Source organism: Caretta caretta, chromosome 7, assembly GCF_965140235.1.
Source record: "Caretta caretta isolate rCarCar2 chromosome 7, rCarCar1.hap1, whole genome shotgun sequence".
Lineage (NCBI taxonomy): Eukaryota > Metazoa > Chordata > Testudines > Cheloniidae > Caretta > Caretta caretta.
In genome coordinates, this window is record NC_134212.1 from 90,743,185 (window position 1) to 90,770,332 (window position 27,148).

The 27,148-nt window shown below is 43.0% G+C and overlaps 1 protein-coding gene and 1 long non-coding RNA gene across 10 annotated transcripts in view; one reads left to right on the top strand and one right to left on the bottom strand.

Annotated features, from left to right (window-relative positions):
- SGMS1 (sphingomyelin synthase 1) overlaps window positions 1-27,148 on the bottom strand; it is a 208,142-nt gene that overhangs the window by 139,676 nt on the left and 41,318 nt on the right. Inside the window, exon 2 of one of the 9 annotated variants that reach the window (XM_075130922.1) lies at window positions 18,505-18,631. The exons of the other annotated variants lie outside the window; for them this stretch is intronic. The gene's annotated coding sequence lies outside the window, so the exon portion shown is untranslated. The remainder of the gene's footprint in view (window positions 1-18,504; window positions 18,632-27,148) is intronic. 9 annotated transcript variants of the gene reach the window in all.
- The window catches only part of LOC142072808 (uncharacterized), a 40,857-nt gene that overhangs the window by 4,106 nt on the left and 9,603 nt on the right, over window positions 1-27,148 (top strand). The gene's annotated exons all lie outside the window — the stretch shown is intronic.

The window sequence follows — 27,148 nt, forward strand, 5'->3', positions numbered from 1 at the left end:
CACACTCTTCTCCTCTCCTCCCCACCCCGCCTCAGCCCAAAGTTACCCCATCCCTTATTAGTGTAGGTGTGGGCAGAGAGAGGGTTCTTTTCAAAATTCAGAGCTGAACTTTGCATCTTGGATCCATCTTCACAAAAAAGTGACTATTAGTGCAACATTAAGTTTACAAAGCCAACCACTCAAAATAATAAACCAATTTTTTATTTTTTCTCCCACAACTATGCCAAATTGCACACATGTAGTATTTTCTACTTCATCTCTTGAAAAAGTAAACATCCAGGTATTGTTCATTACTAGTACCTACTATAAAACACAAAAGACATGTAATTAAGCCAACTCCTCATCACAACAGAAGCCTTAAACTTATCACATTCCTTGACTTGAGTATTTCATTTCAAGACCTTAATGTGGCATTAGTAGTAGGGAGGCTCTAATTTAATTATAATTAAGGTGATTCTGTATTATTACAAATAGCCTTTTCCTGCCCAACCCTTCAAATTACTTCACAAGACTTCATTCTGGCAGCTTGTTTTTATAAATGTTAGACTTGTGCTAACAAAATAACCACAGAGTTATGACTCATCATCAAACTCAACTTCCTACTGTTAAATACAATTGACCTGTTGTGCGTGAAGTCTATAATTATTTGAAAATACAAGAGGTAAGTGGCTACAACTTAAGCATCTGACTCTACAGCTTACTCACATCATTGATACCATTCACTTCAACAGAACTGCCACTAAAAATCTTGAGACCAAGACTGCTAGAGAATAGAAAAAGTTATCCTGAGGAGTTCTGCAGCTCTGGCATTATACTTACTTGTCTGCTTGTCTCTTTGGGAAAATAGTCGTTGATCATGCATTAACCAAGTTTTCAGAAAATCTAAAAATAAGAACAGATTCTTAAATGTGGGACTTGTCTACAAGGTGGGGTATTGTGCTCTAGTGGGGTGTGATTTCTAAAGCGCACTAACGTGTTGCACATTATTTGGTCCATGTAGACTCTGCTGGTGCATTTTAACAAAGTGCTGTTTGAAACAGTATCTACATTAAAGACAGGTTTCAGAGTAACAGCCGCGTTAGTCTGTATTTGCAAAAAGAAAAGGAGTACTTGTGGCACCTTAGAGACTAACCAATTTATTTGAGCATAAGCTTTCGTGAGCTACAGCTCAGAAGTGAGCTGTAGCTCACGAAAGCTTATGCTCAAATAAATTGGTTAGTCTCTAAGGTGCCACAAGTACTCCTTTTCTTTTATCTACATTAAAGTGCACTAGTGCACACCAGCATGGTCTACACAGACCAATTAATGTGCAACATGTTAATGTGCTTAGAAATCACACCCCCGAAGATCACATTTTCCCATTATGTAGAAAAGTCCTTAGATTATCTACAGCTGAAAAAATGTTCCTAAGCAATCTGAATGAGCTATGTGGACAATGAAAGATCTTAAAGAGATGACAATAAAAGACAAGTGACTATTTGGGGAATACGGCATGTCAATTCATTCCTTTTTTAGTAATAGCATTTATGATTCTAACAGTTACTGTGAGTTAGGTCAGCCATTTGTAGCAGGGACCTGAGAGACAGTGACCACATCTATCATTACAAAGTTTCACCAGTAAAATTGCTGCCCACCTACAGTTGCTGACATTAGTTTGTCACTTGACTGTGTTCATACATAGCTGCCTTTGATGGTGCAGCACATCCTCACAGTGACAGATTGTTTCCTGCATTTTAGGTAGGCAGCCCAGTGAACACTGTGCCACTGCCTGAAATTTTTGCACTGAATTGTAGGGTACCAGTGCTGCTCTTGGTGAATTAGGAGAGTTGGGGTCAAATTCCCACAATTTCTTCTGTTCCATCCCATAATCTGTTCTTATTCACTCTGGTTTTCAATCTCTCTGCCATTTCACCATCAGAAGCAGAGATACTGAACAGATTAGTGCAGCAGTCTTTTCTGGTTTAGTGACAGAGTGACTAATTCTCCTGTATGTGTGGAAATACAACTTCCACCACACCAGATGGATTATGCAACAGTGAAAATGAGAAATGAGAAGTGGATGATTCAGAGAGTGAATGACAGTTGCTGGCTGCTGCAGGCATTCACTGACCAGCTACACACGTGGAGAAGCACTTCTGGGTCTGTGAAGGGATGACCAGCAATAGCTGCAGAACTTTTGGATGAGGAAGGCCATGGCTCACAACTCCAAGACTGAGCTCACATCACCTGTCCAGCACAAAGACATTGAAAGAGAGCTGCTTTGACAATTGAGAAATAGGTGGTAATCATGCTCTGGAAGCTTGCAATTTGGCAGTGGACAATCAGTATGGTGTTGCAGAATCTATGGTGGGAGACAGTCATTATTCAGGCGTGCAAGGCCATTAAGTGTATCCTGCTGCATGACTATTACTCTGCATAGTATGCAGGAAACAGATGGATTTAATTGGCTTCCTTAATTGTGGTGGAGCAATAGATAGGATTCATATCCCATAATTACTGGTGTTCCTGCTTCAGACTACATAAACAAAAAGAGGTACTTTTTTTTTTTAAAGCTATTACAACACTGACATTAACATTGGGTAGTATGAGAAAGAACGTGATGCTTACATACTTAGAAATACAGATTTTTTTTTTTTAAGTTCCAAGCAGGAATGTTTTCCTTTATAAGTTTCACTCCCCAGCAACATTCTGCATTTCCTTTGCAATGTCTGAATGAAGATCTATTATTCCTGCAGTAATTCTGCATCTGGGATAGCACTGCCACATCCCCATAAAGCAGAGGTGGGCAAACTACGGCCCTCATCCGGCCCACAGGACCATTCTGCCCAGCCCCAGAGCTCCTGGCCCGGGAGGCTAGCCCCCAGCCCCACCCCTGCTGTTCCCCCTTCCCCACAGCCTCAGCTCACTGCGCTGCCAGCCCAGTGCTCTGGGCAGAGGGGCTGCAAGCTCCTGGGGCAGCGCAGCTGCAGAGCCCAGCCTGACCCGCTGCTCTGTGCTGCTCAGTGTGTGGCTGGCTCCAGCCGGGCGGCGCGGCTGCCTGTCCTGGTGCAGTCGCGCCACCAGCCACCGGTGCTCCAGGCAGCGCGGTAAGGGGTCAGGATAGAGGGCAGGGGAGCTCAGGGGGTGATCAGGGACGTGGATAGAGGTCAGGGCGGTCAGAGGGAAGGGGTGGTTGGATGGGGCAGGTGTACCTGGGGGGGGGGCAGTCAGGAAGGAGGGGAGTTGGATGGGGCAGCGGGGGGGCAGTTAGGGGTGGGAGGTCCGGGGTTGGTCAGGGGACAGAGAGCAGGGGGGCTGGATAGGGCAGGGTCCCGGGGGGCTGTCTGGGATCAGGAGGGTTGGATGGGGCAGGAGTCCCGGGGGGGCCATCAGGGGGCAAGAAGCAGGAGGGGTCAGATAGGGAGAGGGGGCCGGGCCACGCCTGGCTGTTTGGGAAGACACAGCCTCCCCTAACCGGCCCTCCATACAATTTCTGAAAACCGATGCAGCCCTCAGGCCAAAAAGTTTGCCTGCCCCGCCATAGAGTCTGAGGAAATCCAGAGCTTCTCTCCTGAACCAGTGAGCAACATGCAGCTTCACATGAGGCCATACTGGTAAGCATGCAGGAAGAGAAGCATTTCCAAAACATGCTGGGGATTTTAACGGAAAGAGGGCAGGTGAGCTTCTGGACACTGTGACCCCAGGGCAGCAGAGTTCAAAAATTTAACCAGAACCGTGACTGCCACAAGGACAGTGGAATTGTGGGATTGCTGCTGGTACAGGTAATGCAGCATCCACACAGGCATTGAACCACTGGAAGAGTGCCAAGAGGCAGAGGTAGTTTAAATTGACCAACAGAAGTTCACGGTTTGGTAGCAGACAATCAGGAGCAAGGTGAAAGAGCAGGCATGAAACAGGACTCAAAACTGAGTGTGGACTCACAAGGCTACGCTAACAAAAGGCAAATTTTACTGGTAAAACTTGGTAATGTAGACCAAGCCTGCATCTAAAACAACAGTTCTACACTAGTGGAATAATAGAATTGCTATCTACAGAATCATTGACTGTTAATGACACTCTGTGACATTGCACTCCATATGCTTTATGAAAATATGCTTGGAATGTGAATATAATGTAACTGGAATATGCTTTATGCAAAAGCTCTCTTGTAAGGAAGGTATCATTACAAAGCTTATAATCTACTGAGTGTGTTCATCCTATTTGTATAATTGTATCATTCTTGTATCTGAAGCTAGAAATATGAAGTATTACTCTGAAGTCCTATTGTAACTATGCAAAGTGTGGGCCATTAATGGTGGCTTGGAATCTTCACTGATCCCATTAACTAGGACAATTGGTTGTAAATGGCTCTGTTTACTTGTAAGCCTTCCTGCATACAGTGAGTGCCAGCCAGTGAGTAATGAAGTCTCACAGGACATGTGAACATGTCTCGCGATACTGGAATTCATCTTAAACCTGGTGCTTTTCCATTTAGAAGGAAGGGTGGGAACCCAGAGAGAGACAAAGGATTCCCGCCTTGTGCCAAAGATATAGAAGGGGGTGGAACAGAACAAAGGGGACTGCCAGTCTTGAGAAATCCCCTAGTTACCACCTGAGTTGGAACAAGAACTGTACCAGGGGAAAGGATTGGGACCAGACCTGTGTTGCAGCAGACTAGTGAGACAAGGGTTCTGGAGTCCCAAGCTGGCAGTGGAAAACGGGCTCAGAGGTAATTCCAACACGTCAGGTGACAGCCTCAAGGGGGTCTCTGTGACCAAACCCATCACGCCTTCTGCCACCAACTCAATATGGCACCGCAGCATGGAAAATCCAAGAACAGGAGGAGCAACAGTCGAGGTGTTACAGACTGCTTTTTAAAACAGACATGCTCTCTGAGCAAGGGGAGCCATTTCATCACCAGAAACAGAAGGACAAAGCTGGAAGAGCAACAAGGCAAGAGAGGCTTTTCTTTTGCCCCAAGGACACTGACCAGAACCTGAGGACTCTGGGTCATGGCGGAGATTTGCATTCAGGTGTTTGTTTTGTTGGATCTGTACTCTGAGACAATACAAGAGAGTTCAAGTGTGTGTGTTGAAGCAGTTCCTGTGCAATGCCTGTTCCTTACACACCATGTGTCCCTGAGGAGATAAACTGTAAACCAGAGCACCCACAAGGGTGGAGCTCTGGGGGAAGCATATATAAACGACAGGAGAGGTTTGGGAGGTTCAGCACTGGTCTTGGGGCCTAGGGCACTTGGACAGTAGAGTCTTATGTCCAAAGGAAGGGCTTCACACAGAGAATCTTCCCCTGGGAGCATGCCTATAGTCAGAGACCACACTTGGACTCTGCCCAGACTCAGTTGGCTTGGATGCACAGGGGATCTAAAGGTTGGGTCCAATTATAAAACAGCGTGATGACTGGCCACTAGGTGGACTCAACCAGAGTTGTAAGAACATGTGTATTTATTTTAATGGGGTTTTTTTGTTTTTTTTTTGTTTTTTATACATACACACACTTATCTCATACTCCTGCCTTAGGACAAGCATGTTACTATCAGGCTACCTTTAAGGGGACTTCTCTTTGCATTTTTCAAAGGGTGTAAGAGAGAAACCATGAAGTTGAGATATCATGCAAATCTCCTAACATGCTGCTCACATCCCTCACACCTGAAGTATTTATTAGACGTGGGAAAACTTGTTAGTGCATCTTATAAATAATTAAGTATGACTATACACCAGTGGCTATGTAAACACAAAAATAGAAAGAGTTAAATATTTAACAAGACAATAGAAAGGAAAAAAATTCTTGTATGAGAGCTAACCTAACGATGCTGACTATGTAACAGTTAAGACTGCACTACTGTGCATTAATTAAAACACAAATAAGTCACCCTGCTACAACATATTGAATGATCTGTAAACACTTCATCTCAACATCTATGGAGAGAGGGCTATATCTATAGTGTCTAAACCGACACAGGAAGAGAATCTGCTGGAGACAGACAAGACACTTTTATGACTAAAAGCAAAGGGAAGACAATCATTATTACTACTGAAAGCAGTTGCACAAAAACGTGACATAGGACACTAAACAGGCGAGTCTAAATTCAGGACAAATCTGAGAACACAATAAAAAAGATTCACCACATTTTTGAGCAATTTCAAAACTGTAACAAAATGGAAGAAATGAAAACAAGTCAAGTGGACTGCTTACAAACTCGTAATTCTATGGAAAGCAGAGCATATGGATTCAGGCCTAAATCCGTTATTTACAAATAAAAACTTTTGAGTTATGTAGCACTTACATCTCATTTTAGATAAATAGCTTTTTTTACTAGCAGTGTCTGTTTGGCCTGCGCATGCACCCTATGCATTCACATGTGCCCCACAGTGAGGCTATACAGAGCTGTGCAGGTGAACTGCCCTCAGTTCCTTCTCTAGCACAAAGTCCACCAAGGAAACTTTGAAGTAGAGGGGATGGAGGGTGGATAGTACAGCACCCACAGGGGGACACATTTCAAAGAACTACAATTACTGCACAGGGTGAGTAACCTCTTATTTTTCTGTGAGTACCATCCCTATGGATTTTCCACTGATTTCCAAGCAGTATCTTTAGAAGGAGGAAAGAGCTTTGGAATAGAGTCCAGTATTGAGGACAGGACTGCACTGCCAACTGACGTGTCAGAGGCATGGACCAAGGCATCATGTTTGGTGAAAGTACATTCTGAAGACCACGTACCAGCTCTGCAAATCTGTTACTGGAATGTCCTCAAGTGGATCCACAAATGTTGATTGTGACCTTGCAGAACGGGCCAATCCCCTGGCAGGAAGGAGGAGGTTGGCAGCATCATAGCAAGCAAAAATACACCCTGGAATCTACCTTGATAGTCTCAGGTAGAAATAGTGGATCCCTTAAATCTGTATGCAAATAGAAACAGTCTGGAAAGTTGAGAGCCAGTGTCCTAGACTACTGTACCCCTTTCAAGAGTCTGATTTGTCTTGCGTACCCCAGGTTTCACCTCACTCGAAAAACTACTAGCTTACAAAATCAGACAAAATATATAAAAGTGTCACAGCACACTATTACTGAATAATTGCTTACTTTCTCTTTTTTACCATATAGTTATAAATGAATTGGAATATAAATACTTACATTTCAGTGTATAGTATATAGAGCAGTATAAACAAATCATTATCTGTATGAAATATTAGTTTGTGACTTCTCTACTGCTTTTTATGTAGCCTCTTGTAAAACTAGGCAAATATCTAGATGAGTTGATGTACCCCCTGGAAGACCAGTGTGTACCCCCAGGGGTACACGTACCCTGGTTGAGAACCACTGGTCTAGGAGACCTCCAAAATGGTTTGGTCCATCTAGATAGAAGACCAATGCTCTTCTCACATCTAAGGTATGGAAAGAAGCTCCCTGTCCTGAGCTACGTGGTTGGGGGGAGGCACAGGAGAGGAGGTAAACCTCCTCATGGATAGTCTGGTTCAGCTGAAATTCAGACATCACTTTAGATAAGAATTTAGGGAGTGAACCTAGGGAAACCTTGTCCTTGAAGAACACTCTGAAAGGAGGATCTGCCATCAAGGCCCTGAGTTCTCTAACTCTTCAAGCTGATGTGATGGCTATTAAAAAGGCCATCTTCATAGATTCAGTAAGGAACAGATCACCTTTGGATAAAAATCGGTGTCTTGTGAGACCTCTGAGATTTAGACTGACCCACTCCCAAACTTGAGGGAAAAGGTTCCCAAATCCTTTAATGAACCTTTGCATTATAGAGTAAGAAAATACTGAGAACCCTTCTATTGGAGAAGGGAATGTTGTTAACACAGCCAAATGAACCTTGACTGAGCCACCTGATAAAGCTGTTCTCTTCAGCTGCAGCAGATAAACCAGGATAAGCAAAAATGAAGACTATTCAGGTCTGAGTTCCAGATGCTCACACCAAAAGCTAAATCTTTTCCACTTCTGAAGGAAAGTACTATGGGTAGATTCTTTTGCAGTTTAAGAATACCTGCCGTACCTCTCCAGAGCAAGTAGATTCTATCCCCACAAACCATTGAGGAACCATGCCTGTGGGTAGAGAACTTCCAGGCTGGAATGACACACTCAGCCAACATCTTGTCAAAGCAGATCAGGGATGCATGGAAAATTGATCATTGGACCAGGAAACAATTGAAACAGGTATGGGTACAATGCCTGTCTCAGCCATGCTGGGACTAGTAGGGTAACCTTGGCTTTGTCCTGCTTGACCTTGTTCCTCACCCTTAGAATTAGCGGTGTTGGGGAAAATGCTTAATACAGGCCCTTCATTCAAGATAGGAAGGAGGCATTTCGCAGAGCATGGAGGCCTACACCTACACTGTTTAATAGAACAGACAATCCTTTGTTTGTCCAGTGGCAAAGAAGTCCACTTCCAGACATCCCCACATTAAAACAGGTCATATAGGATTTGTGGATTCACTTCCCTCATGAGCTCATGAGAAGTGTCCCTGAAGAGGGATGGGGAAGGTAAGGTTCGGGGGGAGGGATGTAAAGTGGATGGCGTATCCTGATGTAACCCTCTCCAAAACCCATTTGTCTGTAGTAATTTATTCTCCTGCTTGTTGAAAATGGGAGAGTCAGTTTCCATATGGGGGGAGGTGGGCAAACTACTGCAGCTGGTAGACTAAAGAGTGGGGAAGATTCAAAACCTCAACCAGCCCAGTAAAACTAGTCTTTTGATGACAAAGCTGGTTGTGTATTTGAACCAGATAGATTTGTAAAAAGAAAAGGAGGACTTGTGGCACCTTAGAGACTAACAATCCGATAGATTTGTGGTTCTCTTCCTGCAGAACCAGTGCTTCTTTCTGTGGGGGTTCAGTAGGACTTTGGAACAAGAAAAAAAAGACAAACCCTCAACCAGCCCAGTAAAACTAGCTAGTAACTGCCCCTCAGAAATGACAGCCTGACATACTCAGATAGTACGGAAGCTTGCTCGTAGCCATATTTAAGAGTTACAGACTTCCCCACTCCACTGGTACTGGAGGAATCTGTAGCCTGAACAATAATGGATAGAGATGTCAACGATTCCAAGACCATCGACCTGGGGGGAATCAAGGTCTTTCAGGGGCAAACTCTCAGCAAGGTGAGTTGTAGCTCCTCTCTCTGGGACCTTTGGAGGTCTCTGAAGCCTTTCCTTTTCTAGGGGAGGGATAAGCTGACGTTGAAGAGGCAATGGATCTGCCTGGAGACTAAGGTACAGACGGGTTCTCCTGACCTGCCTTGGAAACAGTGTGAAGGAGCATTCCACCATAAGAAGCCCCATCTTGATTTCCCGGTTCTTCCTCATCCTGGATTTAAGGGCTAAACAGAAGTTACACTTTTGTGGGATGTGTGACTCTCCCAGACAGCAAACAAACACTCTTGGCCTCCAGCAAGTCAAGCAGCATTTGAAGCCCAGAGAGCTGAACATGCCCGCCTGAGGAAGGCAATCGTTACCAAAAGGGGGAGAGAGGAAAAAAGGCATAGTCCTCACACTAGTAAAACTAAAAAACTATACTAAGCTGTATACTAAGCTAAACTTACTCTAGAAATTTTTATAGACAAGGTATGCTCAAGGTGGACTCTGCTATAGCTCCATCTCAGGAGCTTTAGTGCGGGGCACAAGGATGTATAGAGCACATGTCCGGACTGAATGAATACTGCTAGCAAAATTCTCCGATTGAAGGTGCGTGGGGCACATGAGAACCAGAAGTAGAGCACCCACAGGGATATTACTCAAAGAAGAAGTTCAGCCTCTGTTTACTCCTTATTTGGGAAACACGGAGAAAAGAAAGGAAGACTGCAGAAGAGTAAAATCCACAGAGATCGGCAAGGATGTCTCTCTACAAAGACGTCCCTCTTTGCACTTAAACTCCATTCACACATACAGTATTTCAACTACAGCATATAAAATACAGCTCATGAGTACTTTTCATGATGATCTCAGAACCAATCAGCCAAAATGCATTTCCACTAAGTTGTCAGCAACCTTAATGGGAAAAGTGAAAAGTTATGACTGCATGCAAAGCCCTATAAAAATCGATACAACCAAAATCAGTAATACCAAGTTAAACATAATTTCACCTAGCCTGACATGAAACAAAATATGAGAACAAAAGTTGTAAAGATTACTCCTGCTCCTAAAAGGAATAATTCAATTATAACAGATCCAGCCAAACACTAATAAAAGCATATTTACGTTAGCATTTTAAAGCTCATCGGTCACTTTTAAAAACCTCAGAATTTGCCAACTGTTACTATTTTTAACTACAGTTAGAAAAAGTAGTAACTCAACTGTAAGATCTTGCCACAGCTGTTGACTTTTAAATTGTTAAACTCAGATGCTGTAAGAAAACTAAGAAATCCAGATAAATTTAAAATAGCCATGGAAGTCACACAAGCAGCCAACAAAGCCAAAGGGGGGTTAGAGGGGAAGTCACAGAGAGGAACTGCTAACAAAAGGGCAGCAAAAATGGTTGTTCATATGTCCTGAGTAAGAAGGACTTGAACCAAGCTCTACTGGAGTCCCTGTATTGGTGACTGTAGACTTTCTCTAATCTGTCCTGAAAGCAATTAAATCCCCATCTCAGGAGTGATTTAGATGGAATCTCAATGTTGAATAATGACATCTCAACTTGCTATCTCAACTAATCTGGAAATATATGGGGGACGTGGTTACTACTCAACTCTCTAGCTTAGGTTAAAGACTATATATATTGCAAGTGAAGCTGGTGAATAATGGATTTTTTTTTAATTTGCTGGTAATTCTGAAAAATAAAGAACAATCTCAGGTCAAACAAAATGTTTTATTTTTTAAAAAAAATCAAAATGTTTTGTTAGATTTTGGCCATTTAAAATGGTTAGATTTTGACCCTTTTGATAAATTTTTAATAAAAACTAGAGGAAATTTTGAAACTGAAAGTCTTTCTAAACTGAAAATACCAAAACATTTAGTTTTAAAATGTTAAGATGAAATGTTTACATTTTGGAGATTTTTTTAGAATTTTTTTAACCTAAACAATGAATTCAACACAAATTAATGAAGTGTTTCGGTGTCACCCAATCTTCACTTTTTTGCAAATAGTTTTGGTCAAAAAATTTGCTCAGCTCTAACTGCAAGCAAGAAATTTAATCTGTTGGTTTATCAGCAACCAATGCAGACAATCAGGGTAATAGTCACTTTATTTGTTCAGCATCGCCTGCTAAATGTTTACTTATTCCCTCACCCCTTTACAAACAAATTACAAGTCTCAGTGTCAGTTTCACGGGAAACCAACTGGAAGACAAGATGAAGAATCCACAGGTGTCCAAACATCCCTCTATGTAATCTAAATCAGGTATGTAAAGGCATACTACTGCAATACTTTACCTATTACTGTCTTGTGACGCGGCACCCCATAATGCTTTATGGAAATATGCTTATGAATGTAAATATGACACAACTGGAATAGGTTTTATGCTACATATGCCATGTAACATATCTCTGCAAAGGTTCTGATCTACTGAATATATTCATCCTATTTGTATGCCTGTATCATTTTTGTATTAGAAGTTATGAATATTGGCTGTGTACTTGTTTGATTTTAAGTAGCCTTAGTAAGGCATTTGGTCAGCTTCTTTAGAAAGGAATTTGCAAGTGAAGTGTCCAATCAAGAAACACTTAACGGACAATGGATCTTGGAAGACTCCAATCCTTATAAGAAGTCTACTTGAGGACATTCAAGGTAGTACATGAACAATGGCTGCCACCGGTAAAGTTCTGAATTATGCATGGACATGTGACTTGTCCATGTGACTCCAAAACTCCATCTTGTGCTGGGATTCTACACAGGGGGAGGGAGGGGTCTCCACCCACAAAAGAAAGTCTATTTAAGCCCCTGGGAGACCCCTCCATTTTGTCTTCAGCTGGCTCAAGAGAGAGCCTCTCCACCCCCAAAGGATACCTGAAAGAAACTGGAACAAAGGACAGTAACCACAGGGTGTCAGTGATTGCTGGACCCAGACTAGAAGGAGGCTAGTCTGTAAAAGAAACCTACTGGAACATCTATGAGGGTAAGATTTCATCATTAATCACTTTCTTACTGTATTAGGTTTAGACTTGTGTGTTTTATTTTATTTTGCTTGGTAATTCACTTTGTTCTGTCTGTTATTACTTGGAACCACTTAAATCCTACTTTTTGTATTTAATAAAATCACTTTTTTATTAATCCAGAGTATGTATTAATACCTGGGGGGCAAACAGCTGTGCATATCTCTCTATCAGTGTTATAGACAGCAAACAATTTATGAGTTTACCCTGTATAAGCTTTATGCTGGGTAAAACGGATTTATTTGGGGCTTGGACCCCATTGGGAGCTGGGCATCTGAGTGTTGGAGACAGGAACACTTCTTTAGCTGTTTTCAGTTTAGCCTGCACAGCTTTTGTGGGATATTGTTCAGACCTGGGTCTGGGTTTGTAGCAGGCAAGCTTATCTGGCTCAAACCAGGCAGGGTTCTGAAGTCCCAAGCTGGCAGGGGAAACAGACTCAGAGGTAGTCTAAGCACATCAGTTGGCAGTTCCCAAGGGGTTTTCTGTGATCCAACCCATCACATGTCTAATCCAGGATAAAGTTATTAGAACTGCAGTTCCCAAACTGTGGGTCGCAACCTCAAACGGGGTTGCAGCGATCCTTTGTGTGTGGAGCACATCATGCTGCTCCACGCAGTGTGAACTTGTATGTATTATCCTGTGCACAACAAGACCTCATATACACACCATACACAGAAGGTCACGCTGTGCGGAGGACACCATTTTTTCATGCAGCATGACCTCACACTTGATGCATGCAAGGTCACCCTGCAGAGGATCCCCATGTCACGAGACTTCACTCATATGGCGTGTGTGAGATCATGTTTTTTCTCTTCAAATGGCATCCTCCATGCTGTCTGGGGTCCCAGCAGGAAATAATTCATTAAAATGGGGTCTTGCCGACAAAAAGTTTGGAAACTGCTGTTCTAATAACTTTATCCTGGTTTAAACAGTAATAGGTAAAATCTTGCAGTAGTATACCTTTACTACTTTGGATCAGGCCCATGACGGGTAAAAAGAAAATGTAACATTTAAAAAAAAAGAACACTGAGACCTATAACTATAGCTATACTTAACATATCGAACAGATTTCTGAAGCCAATAGCGTTCCTACCTGTCAATTTTTCAATGAAAACCCTAAAAGCATATACTTATGTTTGACTGCAAATGTTCATTAGTGAGAATTGATAAACAGCTTCAAAGATGGTTTAAACATCTTAATTTCAACACCATGAAACTTATCCTCACTTGGGATAAAATAAGGGTAGTTCCCCCTAAATCAAATGAGATACTCCAATTTATACCAGCTGAGGGCAGTACCTCTAAAACAAGCAGCACTGATGAGAGAAGGCTGAACAAGCAAAAGTCATTTTAGAAAGCCAAAATCTAACAGCTATAGTAAGACTGTTATACAGTGTCATTGTTATACATGGTCAAATCAAGGCAAATGAAAAGTCCCAGATAGCTCATTTAATCTGATGTTTTTTATATGACATCACATGACTGGCAAGTGTGAGGCAGCATCTTTTTCTAACAGATTTGCAAGAGTATTAAACAAATTAAAGATGAGAAGCCTCATCAAACTGCTCTGAAACACCAAAAACTAAACTGGCAGAGTGCTGCTGCAATGAACGGTCTAATAGTTAAGGTTATGAAAATTATTTCTGCATCCATGAGAAGAGAAAACCAGGCTGGACAAAAACAGCAAAACGCAGAGTTTATATTTATAAACTTGCTTTGTCACATTATCCCCAAACTAAGTCAAAAGGCAAAGGGCAGGTCCTACAGCTACTGCACAGAACCAGGTTCAAATAGAAAATGACTCACGTCTTTGACTGTGGGCTTCATCTGGTATGGAAACAGGAACTGCAATATCAGATCAGACCAGTGAAATAACGAATCCACTCTTCAACAGTGGCCAGTACCATATGGTTCACAGGAAGATACAAGAAAGTCCATACTAGACATTTATGGACTATGATCCATACATTTGCTTGCATATGTCCTACTCCTATGTTTTTCAAACATGATGCAGTGAAGCCTACACAAAGGACTACCTTCTAATAGGAATTTCCCTGTCAGTTAACTCCTTCAGAGTGCTTAAGACTAATTTTACAATTTATTTGAGCTTTTACAGACCAACTTTACAAGGAAAGCAATACATTCTAGTCCCCAGATGACCACTTAAAACCATTTTTAATGTGTAACAGTATTCCTAAAGAGGAGACTGAAACAAGACTTAACAATTCTATCCTTGTGTGCACTAGTTAACTCATTTTGATGATATTTTTACATATGTACAAACTGGAGTCTCACTCAAAACCAAATAAAGCATCTTTTATTGCAGAGTTCCATGTACTTACAATATATTGATGTGCAAGAAAAATGTATAACTTTTTTGTCCTATGCAAGTGTTGCCTATTTTATTGTCAAACATGCAGTGTATTCAAAATATACCAGAAACTGAAATACTTACAAACTGTTACATGAATAAGTCTTTTCACACACAAGTCTGAAAACAGTAGTCTGCAAAAAAACTTCCAACAATAAATTATCAGAAGATACAGACATTTAGTTATATCAGTAATAAATGAACTACAGAGGAAATGAGTATTTGCCGACATAACAAGAATATGACACTGACAGATCAGGTGCCAGTGCATGCTGAAGCCAGGCCAATTCACTTGTGTATTAGTATAGATCAAAATGATTGCTAAATGTCTTAGAGTGTATTTTGTGTTTAAAACTTCCTGAAAACTAATGGGGTGTTACTTGCATTGTTTTCACTTACCTTCAGAAGCAAACATTTACATTGTGTATACCCCTGTAATTAAATAACCCATCAAAGGAGAAAGAAGCCTTATAGAATGCAAGGGCTTGTCTACATTACCCGCAGGATCGATGGGCAGTGATCGATTCAGCGGGGGGTTGATTTATCGAGTCTAGTCTAGATGCGATAAATCAACCGCCGAGCGCTCTCCCGTCAACTCCGGTACTCCACTGGGGCGAGAGGCAAAGGCAGAGTTGACTGGAGAGTGTCAGCTGTCGACCCACTGCAGTGAAGACACCGCGGTGAGTAGATCTAAGTACGTCGACTTTAGCTACGTTATTCACGTAGCTGAACTTGCTTAACTTAGATTGATTCCCCTCTTTTCCCCCCGCCCCAATGAAGAACTGTAAGAGAAAAGAGCTAATTTCAAACAAGTGGTCATTGTGTGGGATGATTGGAGGTCAAAGACTCAAAATGCATTCCTCACTCTCGGTCTTCAAAGGAAAAGCCCACATGGGTAGTCACCCTGTGAGCTTTTTTTCTGTGACAAGAAGCTGTAAGTATGGATTCAGGGAAAGATCCTTCTGTTTGGATTCTTACAGGGAAGTGTACCAGATGCAAAGCAAAGATCCCCAGAGACAAAATGGTACCCTGAAAAGACATTTGGGAAACTGGCAGTTTATTACATCATTGCCATCATTTTGAATTACAAACTATGACTCATCTGTGTATATATTTTACCTGCTTTCACTTCTCAGTAACTCTCACTTCCTTTCCTTAGTTAATAAACCTTTCGTTAGTTTTTACTATATAATTGGCTACTAGCATGGTTCTTGGTATAAGATCTAAAGTACCAGTTGATCTGTGATAAGCGACTAGTCTCTTGGGACTGGGAGCAACCTGATGTGGTAAGTTTTTTTTTTTTTATTTAAGAGACCTATTATCAAAAAGTCCAGTTTCAATAAGTGGTTAAATAGAGTGGAGAGTCTAAGGGGACTGTCTGTGACTCCATGGTAAGATTGGTACAGTGATCCAGGAGTTCACATTTGTTACTGGCTTGGTGAAATCTAATGATAGAACACACTACCAGCATGGTGCGTCTGCCCTGTTTTCTGACCATCTACCCTGAAGTAGGCACTCACAGTTGTGAGCCACTCCAGACAGGGTGACAGACACTAGATACTTAAAGTAGATTTATTCCTCATTTGTATTGCAATAGCCCCCAAACACCCCAATCAGAATTGCTGTTGGATGCTATATAAAAGCATAAGAGGTGCCCCAAAGAGTTACCAATTTAAGATTTAACAAGTGTGCGTAATGTACCGCATGAGTGAAAATGAGTGGCAGAATAAGGGTAAAAATGATACAACGATAAAGATACCATTTCAGCAAGTGTCCAGTTAAGTGTCCATTAAGCTATCAAATGATTTGGACATTTGTTCACCTTTTCCGAAAGAAAATGATGTAAAAAGTTATGAAATTAAACCAACTCATTTCCAGTACTAACAGAAATGCAATTCAAGACATTCTAAGGACTGCATCCTGTTACACAACTATTCTAAATCCTTGGATTTAATTTTCTCAAAAAACAAAGATAAATATTGCCCATATGTTTTTCAGCTACCATTATTTTTGAAAATTGGGGAAAGTGTGCAACCATTAGCTGGTAGTCTTCCAGTTGAGTACAAATCATTTAACAACAAGAATTCAAAACAGAATCCATTGCTAGATATACAGCTGTATCTAGAATCAAACCTTGCTATTTACCAGGGAAGAAAATGTGTCTCTTCTACTGGATCTCTGCTTATACATTCAGCCTGCTGAACTTACATTCATCTTTAATTAGCAGATGACTAAATTATTCATAGCATCTGTCTATGAAAGGTGAACAGAGAAGTTGAATTAACAGGGTGCTAGTGGCTGCTGTTGCCTGGAGAAGATAATGTGTTCCATCGTTAATATTTATGTAACTGAAAAAGTTGGCAAGGATTTTTAATGAGTCTTTGATGAAGTCAAGATCAAAGTTTTACGGAGGTTTGTCCAGAACAGTCTCATTGCTACTACTCTTCAGAAAACAGCAACTTAAAATTATTAGCCCCTGCCACTAGTAATCTACTTAAATGTGAGGGATGCAAAGAAAACCATCAAAATTCCTTCAATGTTAGCAACATGTTGAGCAACCGAATTTAAGTGTTTTTCTTTGTATATGTTTTGTATCTTTGCAATCAATATTGCTGTACATTGACCATATTCACTGTAATATTAATGGAGTCTTAGAATCTAGAGATGCAAAGTGCTATTTCCTTATATATTCTAAAGCATCATCTCCTTTTTAGAGATGGGGAAAATCTATTAGAGAGAGGTTAAAGTTGACCTACAAAAGATTTTTTTAAAGCTAGGTTTGTGCATCTTTATGCTAGATGAAAGACTGAATGTTATTTTTCTATCCTTTAAAAAACAAACAAACAAACAAAACACACCTTAAAAATATCAGAAGCGTCCAGTTTAGTTTTTACTGATTTTCTGGAAGGCGTCCAGGAGATGAAAGGGATGTAAATCTTCAAATGAAGGAGTCAGGGTGCTGAACCTTTAATAAAAGGGCTTCCTTATTGGAAATCTTAGTCGCTGAAGTAAAATGTTTGTTAAACATCAGAGTTTTAACCATTCTCTCTCAAAATCCCTTCTCTTAGCAGCTTTACTTTCATTCCCTTGGCTCATGGTATCACTCTCTCTAGTACTCTATGAAGAGTCAAAGTGCCTAGGTAAGAATTGAAATCCCAATGGAAAAACAACAAGAGACACCTTGCAGGAATTTTTTATACACAACTTAAAGGATCATAAAGAAACAAAAACATGTATACCATAAAGCATCAGAAAAGGTCAAAAGCCCAATTTCTTTTCCTTTTGTAGAGCATCTCACCTGCCAAAGTCACACAGCAAGAAAGGCAAACCTGGTAAGAGAAGCCAGGTTTTGTGTGGCTCACAGTCTGGTACCCTTTCCAATGGGCCACACTGGTTCCAGCAGCAAGGACAGCAAAGGCTTGTTATAAAGAGTCCCATTAGAACAATTACACTTTATTTGCATCTGGTTTTTGGTCTTATATTTCACCAAGATGCTTAATATTAAGAATATTTTCATTTCTAACCTGCCTTAGAACAAAGAATTTGCTGCATTAAATGCTGTAGTTTCTCCCTACAAGCAAAAAGTGTGCCTAATGCAAAAAGCAAGGTGACACAGGAAATGTCTAAGCATATTGCCTTGATTTTCTATCATATTCTCTATTAAGTCAATACTATTGAATCAAAGCTTTGCTTGAAGAAACCATCCAGTACAGCTTCTAGAACAAATAGCAATACTGAATTAATTAGTACAATGCTTCTATATATGGGTGTAAGTAGAGGCAAACAAAGCTCAGACTGCTTCCAGACATGTATTGTCCAAACCGCAGCATCAAAAAGCTGAATGAATGGCAATTAACTAAAAAGTCAAAGAAAGTAGTCCTCCAAACTTTAGGTAATTTTAGTACTGATTTACAGTAGTAGATAAAATATTACCCAAAGTGATGGCAATGAAGCAACTAAATTCACAAAATACCTCTTGAAAGGCAAAATGAGATCTAAATTACAGGTAAGACATCTGTAATGGGGTGGCACTCACCTCACTCGAGCGTCCCCTTGTTCAGGTGTGTGCCTGCACCTCTCAGTCTGTGGTGATCCCTGTCAGTGGTTTCTCAGGTGATCTCAGTGAATTGGCCCTCTGGCCAAGTCAATACACAGACTGTGGGCTTTCAACAAAACAAAACCATTTTCAGGATAAACAGTTCAATGATAAAAAGTCTCAGTCTGCAGTCTTTAAACAGTCCCAGCCCTGGTATTGAACCATACTCCCTGGAGGCAATGGTTTTGCCCTTTCAGCCCTAGCTTCCCAGCTGGGCCACTAATTATCTCAGTTCCCCTTGTGGGGGTGTATTAAAGTCCAATACAGCTCAATGTTTAGTAAATTGCTGACCCTCTTCAGGGCCTTCAGTCCCCTCTCTGGAAATAGAGTTAACTCCCTCCTAAGGGAGTATGCTATTCCACCTGTGGCTGGTGAAGAGGGGACCCAGTAATGCCCACCCATTACTCCAGGTTCCAGCCCAGGAATCTATGAATAGCAGCCACGTGCCGCTGTTTCCCCTTTCAACTTCTCATAATGCTGCTATGATTCCCTGGGCTACTTCCCAGGGATATGATATGGAAGGGGGGGGTTCAGCTGTTGTGACCTGCACTGGATGTGCCATGTTTGTCTTTCTTCCACAGGACAGAAGCGACTTTGTCTGTACAAAGTGCAAGCTGGTCTCCATATTGCAAGAGAAGATTGAAGGTCTGGAGCAACAGATAACGACCCTGCGTTGCATACGGGAAACTGAGGATTTTCTGGACAAAACTCAGGATAGGCTTCTAGGGGCACAAAGCTCTACAGATACAGAGCAGGTTGCACAGAGGAGCCAAGAGGCCAGTGAAGAAGCTTGGCAACATGTGACCTCCAGAAGAGGTAAGCGGAATGTCCGGGTTCCAGTAACACAGACACAGGTAACTAACCGCTTTCATGTTCTCTCCACAGGTATCGTTGCAGAGAGCGGACCAGATGATATGTCTGGGGCGAGAAAGCAGAAGGAGACTCCGCTGGTTGGAAGGCATGAGATGCGCTGTCCTGAGGTTGGGAGTTCCACGACCACCACTCCCAAGAGGAGAAGGCGGGTGGTGGTGGTCGGGGACTCGCTCCTCCGGGGGACTGAGTCATCTATCTGCCGCCCTGACCGGGAAAACCGAGAAGTCTGCTGCTTGCCGGGGGCTAAGATTCGCGATGTGACGGAGAGACTGCCGAGACTCATCAAGCCCTCGGATCGCTACCCCTTCCTGCTTCTCCACGTGGGCACCAATGATACTGCCAAGAATGACCTTGAGCGGATCACTGCGGACTATGTGGCTCTAGGAAGAAGGATAAAGGAGTTGGAGGTGCAAGTGGTGTTCTCGTCCATCCTCCCCGTGGAAGGAAAAGGCCTAGGTAGGGAGCGTCGAATCGTGGAAGTCAACGAATGGCTACGCAGATGGTGTCGGAGAGAAGGCTTTGGATTCTTCGACCATGGGATGGTGTTCCAAGAAGGAGTGCTAGGCAGAGACGGGCTCCACTTAACGAAGAGAGGGAAGAGCATCTTCGCGAGCAGGCTGGCTAACCTAGTGAGGAGGGCTTTAAACTAGGTTCACCGGGGGAAGGAGACCAAAGCCCTGAGGTAAGTGGGAAAGCGGGATACCGGGAGGAAGCACAGGCAGGAATGTCTGTGAGGGGAGGGCTCCTGCCTCATACTGGGAATGAGGGGCGATCAACAGGTTATCTCAAGTGCTTATATACAAATGCACAAAGCCTTGGAAACAAGCAGGGAGAACTGGAGGTCCTGGTGATGTCAAGGAACTATGACGTGATTGGAATAACAGAGACTTGGTGGGATAACTCACATGACTGGAGTACTGTCATGGATGGTTATAAACTGTTCAGGAAGGACAGGAAGGGCAGAAAAGGTGGGGGAGTAGCACTGTATGTAAGGGAGCAGTATGACTGCTCAGAGCTCCGGTACGAAACTGTAGAAAAACCTGAATGACTCTGGATTAAGTTCAGAAGTGTGTGCAACAAGAGTGATGTAGTGGTGGGAGTCTGCTATAGACCACCGGACCAGGGGGATGAGGTAGATGAGGCTTTCTTCCGGCAGCTCACGGAAGCTACTGGATCGCATGCCCTGATTCTCATGGGTGACTTTAATTTTCCTGATATCTGCTGGGAGAGCAATACAGCGGTGCATAGACAATCCAGGAAGTTTTTGGAAAGCGTAGGGGACAATTTCCTGGCGCAAGTGCTCGAGGAGCCAACTAGGGGGGGCGCTTTTCTTGACCTGCTGCTCACAAACCGGGTAGAATTAGTGGGGGAAGCAAAAGTGGATGGGAATCTGGGGGGCAGTGACCATGAGTTGGTTGAGTTCAGGATCCTGACACAGGGAAGAAAGGTAAGCAGCACGATACGGACCCTGGACTTCAGGAAAGCAGACTTCGACTCCCTCAGGGAACGGATGGCCAGGATCCCCTGGGGGACTAACTTGAAGGGGAAAGGAGTCCAGGAGAGCTGGCTGTATTTCAAGGAATCCCTGTTGAGGTTACAGGGACAAACCATCCCGATGAGTCGAAAGAATAGTAAATATGGCAGGCGACCAGCTTGGCTTAATGGTGAAATCTTAGCGGATCTTAAACATAAAAAAGAAGCTTACAAGAAGTGGAAGGTTGGACATATGACCAGGGAAGAGTATAAAAATATTGCTAGGGCATGTAGGAATGTTATCAGGAGGGCCAAATCGCACCTGGAGCTGCAGCTAGCCAGAGATGTCAAGAGTAACAAGAAGGGTTTCTTCAGGTATGTTGGCAACAAGAAGAAAGCCAAGGAATGTGTGGGCCCCTTACTGAATGAGGGAGGCAAACTAGTGACAGAGGATGTGGAAAAAGCTAATGTACTCAATGCTTTTTTTGCCTCTGTTTTCACTAACAAGGTCAGCTCCCAGACTGCTACGCTGGGCATCACAAAATGGGGAAGAGATGGCCAGCCCTCTGTGGAGATAGAGGTGGTTAGGGACTTTTTAGAAAAGCTGGACGTGCACAAGTCCATGGGGCCGGACGAGTTGCATCCGAGAGTGCTGAAGGAACTGGCGGCTGTGATTGCAGAGCCATTGGCCATTATCTTTGAAAACTCGTGGCGAACCGGGGAAGTCCCGGATGACTGGAAAAAGGCTAATGTAGTGCCAATCTTTAAAAAAGGGAAGAAGGAGGATCCTGGGAACTACAGGCCAGTCAGCCTCACTTCAGTCCCTGGAAAAATCATGGAGCAGGTCCTCAAAGAATCAATCCTGAAGCACTTGCATGAGAGGAAAGTGATCAGGAACAGCCAGCATGGATTCACCAAGGGAAGGTCATGCCTGACTAATCTAATCGCCTTCTATGATGAGATTACTGGTTCTGTGGATGAAGGGAAAGCAATGGATGTATTGTTTCTTGACTTTAGCAAAGCTTTTGACACAGTCTCCCACAGTATTCTTGTCAGCAAGTTGAGGAAGTATGGGCTGGATGAATGCACTACAAGGTGGGTAGAAAGCTGGCTAGATTGTCGGGCTCAACGGGTAGTGATCAATGGCTCCATGTCTAGTTGGCAGCCGGTATCAAGTGGAGTGCCCCAAGGGTCGGTCCTGGGGCCGGTTTTGTTCAATATCTTCATAAATGATCTGGAGGATGGTGTGGATTGCACTCTCAGCAAATTTGCGGATGATACTAAACTGGGAGGAGTGGTAGATACACTGGAGGGGAGGGATAGGATACAGAAGGACCTAGACAAATTGGAGGATTGGGCCAAAAGAAATCTGATGAGGTTCAATAAGGATAAGTGCAGGGTCCTGCACTTAGGACGGAAGAACCCAATGCACAGCTACAGACTAGGGACCGAATGGCTAGGCAGCAGTTCTGCGGAAAAGGACCTAGGGGTGACAGTGGACGAGAAGCTGGATATGAGTCAGCAGTGTGCCCTTGTTGCCAAGAAGGCCAATGGCATTTTGGGATGTATAAGTAGGGGCATAGCGAGCAGATCGAGGGACGTGATCGTTCCCCTCTATTCGACATTGGTGAGGCCTCATCTGGAGTACTGTGTCCAGTTTTGGGCCCCACACTTCAAGAAGGATGTGGATAATTTGGAGAGAGTCCAGCGAAGGGCAACAAAAATGATTAGGGGTCTGGAACATATGAGTTATGAGGAGAGGCTGAGGGAGCTGGGATTGTTTAGCCTGCAGAAGAGAAGAATGAGGGGGGATTTGATAGCTGTTTTCAACTACCTGAAAGGGGGTTCCAAAGAGGATGGCTCTAGACTGTTCTCAATGGTAGCAGATGACAGAACGAGGAGTAATGGTCTCAAGTTACAGTGGGGGAGGTTTAGATTGGATATTAGGAAAAACTTTTTCACTAGGAGGGTGGTGAAACACTGGAATGCGTTACCTAGGGAGGTGGTAGAATCTCCTTCCTTAGAGGTTTTTAAGGTCAGGCTTGACAAAGCCCTGGCTGGGATGATTTAACTGGGAATTGGTCCTGCTTTGAGCAGGGGGTTGGACTAGATGACCTTCTGGGGTCCCTTCCAACCCTTATATTCTATGATTCTATGATTCTATGATTCCCCATGGCCCCCTCACCTTCACGAATGCTTCACCCTTACCATAGGGCTGAAGTCTTGTACTCAGTCCCAGTAGCCAGCCAGGAGCTCTCTCTTGCTCCCCTGGTCCCTGCCAGCACTCAGCAGTCCATGGTACTACAGCTCCCTTACTATAACATTTCTTTGCCATTTCTCTTAATTATGCCATTGAAGCTTCCCCAATTTCTACCCTAAGGCCTACAAAAAGCACTAATAATTGTTATGAGGGAGAAAAGGAATAAACATTTTGGATTTAGAAAGTCTTACGCCAATATTTCCAATCTGGATGCCTAAACTTATATTCCTAGATCCATATTTAGACACAAAAATAAATGTGGCCTGATTTTCAGAAGTGTGTCATAAGTCATAATGACATCAGTGGGTGCTGTGTGCACACAGCATGTCTGAAGATTAAGCCACTTCTATTTTAGCACCCTTTAAGATTTAGTAGTCTACCCTTAGGCACCAATGGTTTTCAAACATTGGCTTTAATGTTCACAAAACAGGGTTCTAAAGGTCTCAGAAGTGTAATTTTGATGTGGCTCATAAAGATTATGGATTCTGTAGTTACTTGACAAGCTGGTTCCTTAAATCACAGGACAGTTAAACTTTGTATTGGCAACCACTCTTACTACTCAACTAATGGCTTTAACCCTTATGTACAATCTAAGTGACCTTAGAGAGAACATCTACAGCTTACTTGCAACTTCTTCTTCTTTTGTATGGCTGTACAGAGCCGCAACTACAATTTCACCTAAAGTTTATTAAGCCAGATGGCTATATCAGGAGTGGCAAAATTCATAGCAGGGATGCCTCTTTCATATTTATAAATTGGCAGTAGGTGGCGATATGTTTGATGATCTGTCATGGAGAGCCACACACGCAAGCTGGGGAGTCCTTGATTTTCCATTTGTGCATTAGAGGTCTGCTTCTACCATGGTTGGTACAGATTCGGTTCTGAGTTGACCAAGATGAGCATGGAAGGTCGAACCCAAGAACCTTCTGAGTAGGATCCGGCACAAGGTGCTTATTCTTTAAGTTGTGTTTAGCCCATTCTACTTTCCAAGCCTCCTTCTGATCATAGCCTGATTGCATGAGGCTAAGTGAATGTTCCCAGAAAGATGCTGGGGAGGGGGAGGGGGGGGCAGGCGCACTGTCAAGGTCTTGGTGGATAGGAAGACATCTGTTTTCCTGGATTCGCTGAGCTTCACAGAGTGTTGCAGAAGTTTGGCATATTGACGAGGGAGCAATGTTAGACAAAACAGGTAGCCATGGTGTTGGAGTCAATTTAAGTGTTCCAATGATTCACTGCATCACACATCACTGTATTCAGCTGGCTGTCAACAAGTCATGTGTGGCTGCATCTGCTCCATTCCGGTGCACAATATTCAGCTATCGAATATAAGTGTCATTGCAGATGTTCACAACATTCATGCCAATGCACCCTAGGTTGTACCTGCTAGTTTCTGAATTATGCTGGCTCTTGTTTTTATCTTTGCAGCTACCTTCTCAAGGTGATCATGGAAAGTGAGGGTGTGGTCAAGTTTCACTCCAAGGTATATTGAGGCGTAATCATGTCACACATTTTTACCACAGAAAGCTACTTTCACTGTGTTTTTGGCACTCCTATTATCGAGATGAAAAGTGCTTGCTGCTTACTATTATTTTTCCAGGGTTTGGTTTGAGTCTCCATTTCCAGAAGTATTGTTCCACAATTCGGAGGTCCTCAGTTAACAGCCCTTTCATAGAATCATAGAAGATTATGGTTGGAAGAGACCTCAGGAGGTCATCTAATCCAAACCCCAGCTCAAAGCAGGACCACCCCCAACTAAATCATCCCAGCCAAGGCTTTGTCAAGCCAGGACTTAAAAACATCTAAGGATGGAGGTTACACCACCTCCCTAGGTAACCAATTCCAGTGCTTCACCAACCTCCTAGTGTCATGGAGGTTTGGTGCTTGGATTGTCATGGCAAGATCATCTGCATATCCAAATTTTTGTGATTTAATTGGAGGCATGTCACTTATGTAAATATTAAAAAGGGTTGGCCTGAGTACAGAAACTTCTGGTAGCCCACTGTTTATGGTATGGGGTGAGCCGGTCTTATAATGCAACTAAACCCATAGGCATTTGTTACTCAGCATGGTCCACAGCCGGCAAAGTGTTTGGCAGCAAGGTATAATTTTTGCAAGTTTCAGCATCAGGGCCTTAATCCATACAGTATCATACGAAGATGACAGGTCGACAAATACTGCACCAGTCTTTAGTTTTTTTCTGATAGCCAGCCTCAGTGTGAGCTGTAAGTTCCAGAACTCGGTAGCAACAACTATGTTTTGGTCGAAAGCCTGCCTGTTTGACAGGGATAATTGACTCAGTAAAAGGGCTCTCTCATTCTTTTGATGATGATACGTTCAAATCGGCCGATAGCTTCCTACTTCATCAGTGGGCTTCCCAGGCTTTGGAATGGTAATTACCATTGCCTCACGCCATATTTCAGGGATCTGTACTGTCCTTAAGGTAGCAGAATACAATGTTGCTAGCCATTGGAGTCCTTTGGGGCCAAGATGGTGGAAGAATTCTGACAGAATACCATCAGGGCCTGCCGACTTCCACTTTCATTCCTAGAACCCTGCACAGATACACAATTAAAATCCGTGGGCAGGGGTCACACGCTGCTGCATGGCCAAGACTCCTGTCCGGGAGCATGAGAGGGACAGCTGCCGGTGAGCCTGGTGCCCACACCAGTAAGTAGGGCTGGAGGTGGCACAATCACACTAGAGGAGTTGCCTGGGCTGGGCGCTGGCTCCTGAGAGCGGCAGTCCAACGTACTGCTGCTTTTGCCGTTGCACTTCCTGGTCCGGTTGCTGGCCAAACTCCTGCTGGGCTCAGGCATTGTCATTAGAGCCCTGAAGCTCCGCAGACATCTGCTTTATATCCATGGATATATATTGTGTATCCGTGCAGGACTCTATTCATCACGGCAGGTCCTTCTTTTACTTCCTCAATGCTGATAGTGGAAGGTTCTCCTGAGGGGATTGATTCAAGTGTCTGGTAGAGTTGTTGGTACACTTCTCTTCTTGTGTGTTTATCAAGTGGTCCTTTGTGTGCTCCACCAGTTTGGAGGCTACTGAGTTTGCCCAGATTTTTGGTGGCCAATACTCTGCGGGACTAGCGGACTCAAAGCATCACAGTAGTGTCCAGGCTCGATGGCTTGAATGTGTGAAATCAAGGTTTTGCATGCAGAAAAGCCAGGAATGGCATCTTACTGTGTCAAGGGAGCGTAGTGGGGTTTTTGAAGTTTGAGAGCTCCTGGTCTGAGTGCTGGGTAGCCCTGGTTTTGGCCATTTTGTGCTAGGGACTTTATATATGTTGGTAATGTGGAGCTCCCCTACTTTGATGGTTGTGGTAAATGTGGTCTCCCCTTCAGTTGGTGAAATAACATTAAAATCACGTGTCCTTGATGTATATTGGCAAGCCATATTTCGGATGATAATGGCGAGTCATTAGGTTGTATCCATAGGTATAGTAGTGCCTAGCCCTGTTGGTCACTGCTAACATGGGTCTCTTGCAATATGAGGATGTCAATATTGTGAGTCTTCAGCAGGTTTCCAAGCTACTTGAATTTTGCCAGTAAGACTTCTTCAACATTAAGTTGCAGGATTCTTGGTCCAGGGTCTATTTGATACATTGTGTGGCCCTAAGGAAGAACGTTAGGATTTGTTGAGTTGCGATGACCGGGAGATTACTGAGCCATTGTTTGGTTGCTGAGTTGATGGAATTTGTTGTGAAAAAAAAGGGCTTAAAAAAATTAAACAGAAGGAGATCTTCGTAGACCTTAAGTTTCAACCCAAAAATGTGAACAGACTCAAAACAGCTTTTGAGGGTCATCTTAAAAACAGAAATTTTTAAAGATATACTGGCATTTGCTCATTAAAAAGTCAACTGAATAGTAGATTTAAGTATTTCTAATTGAATGTTGTGTTTACAAATGAACAATTTTTACCTTTTACCTGGCAGGACACTTGTCTGAAGGACTGAGTAACATAGGTACTCCT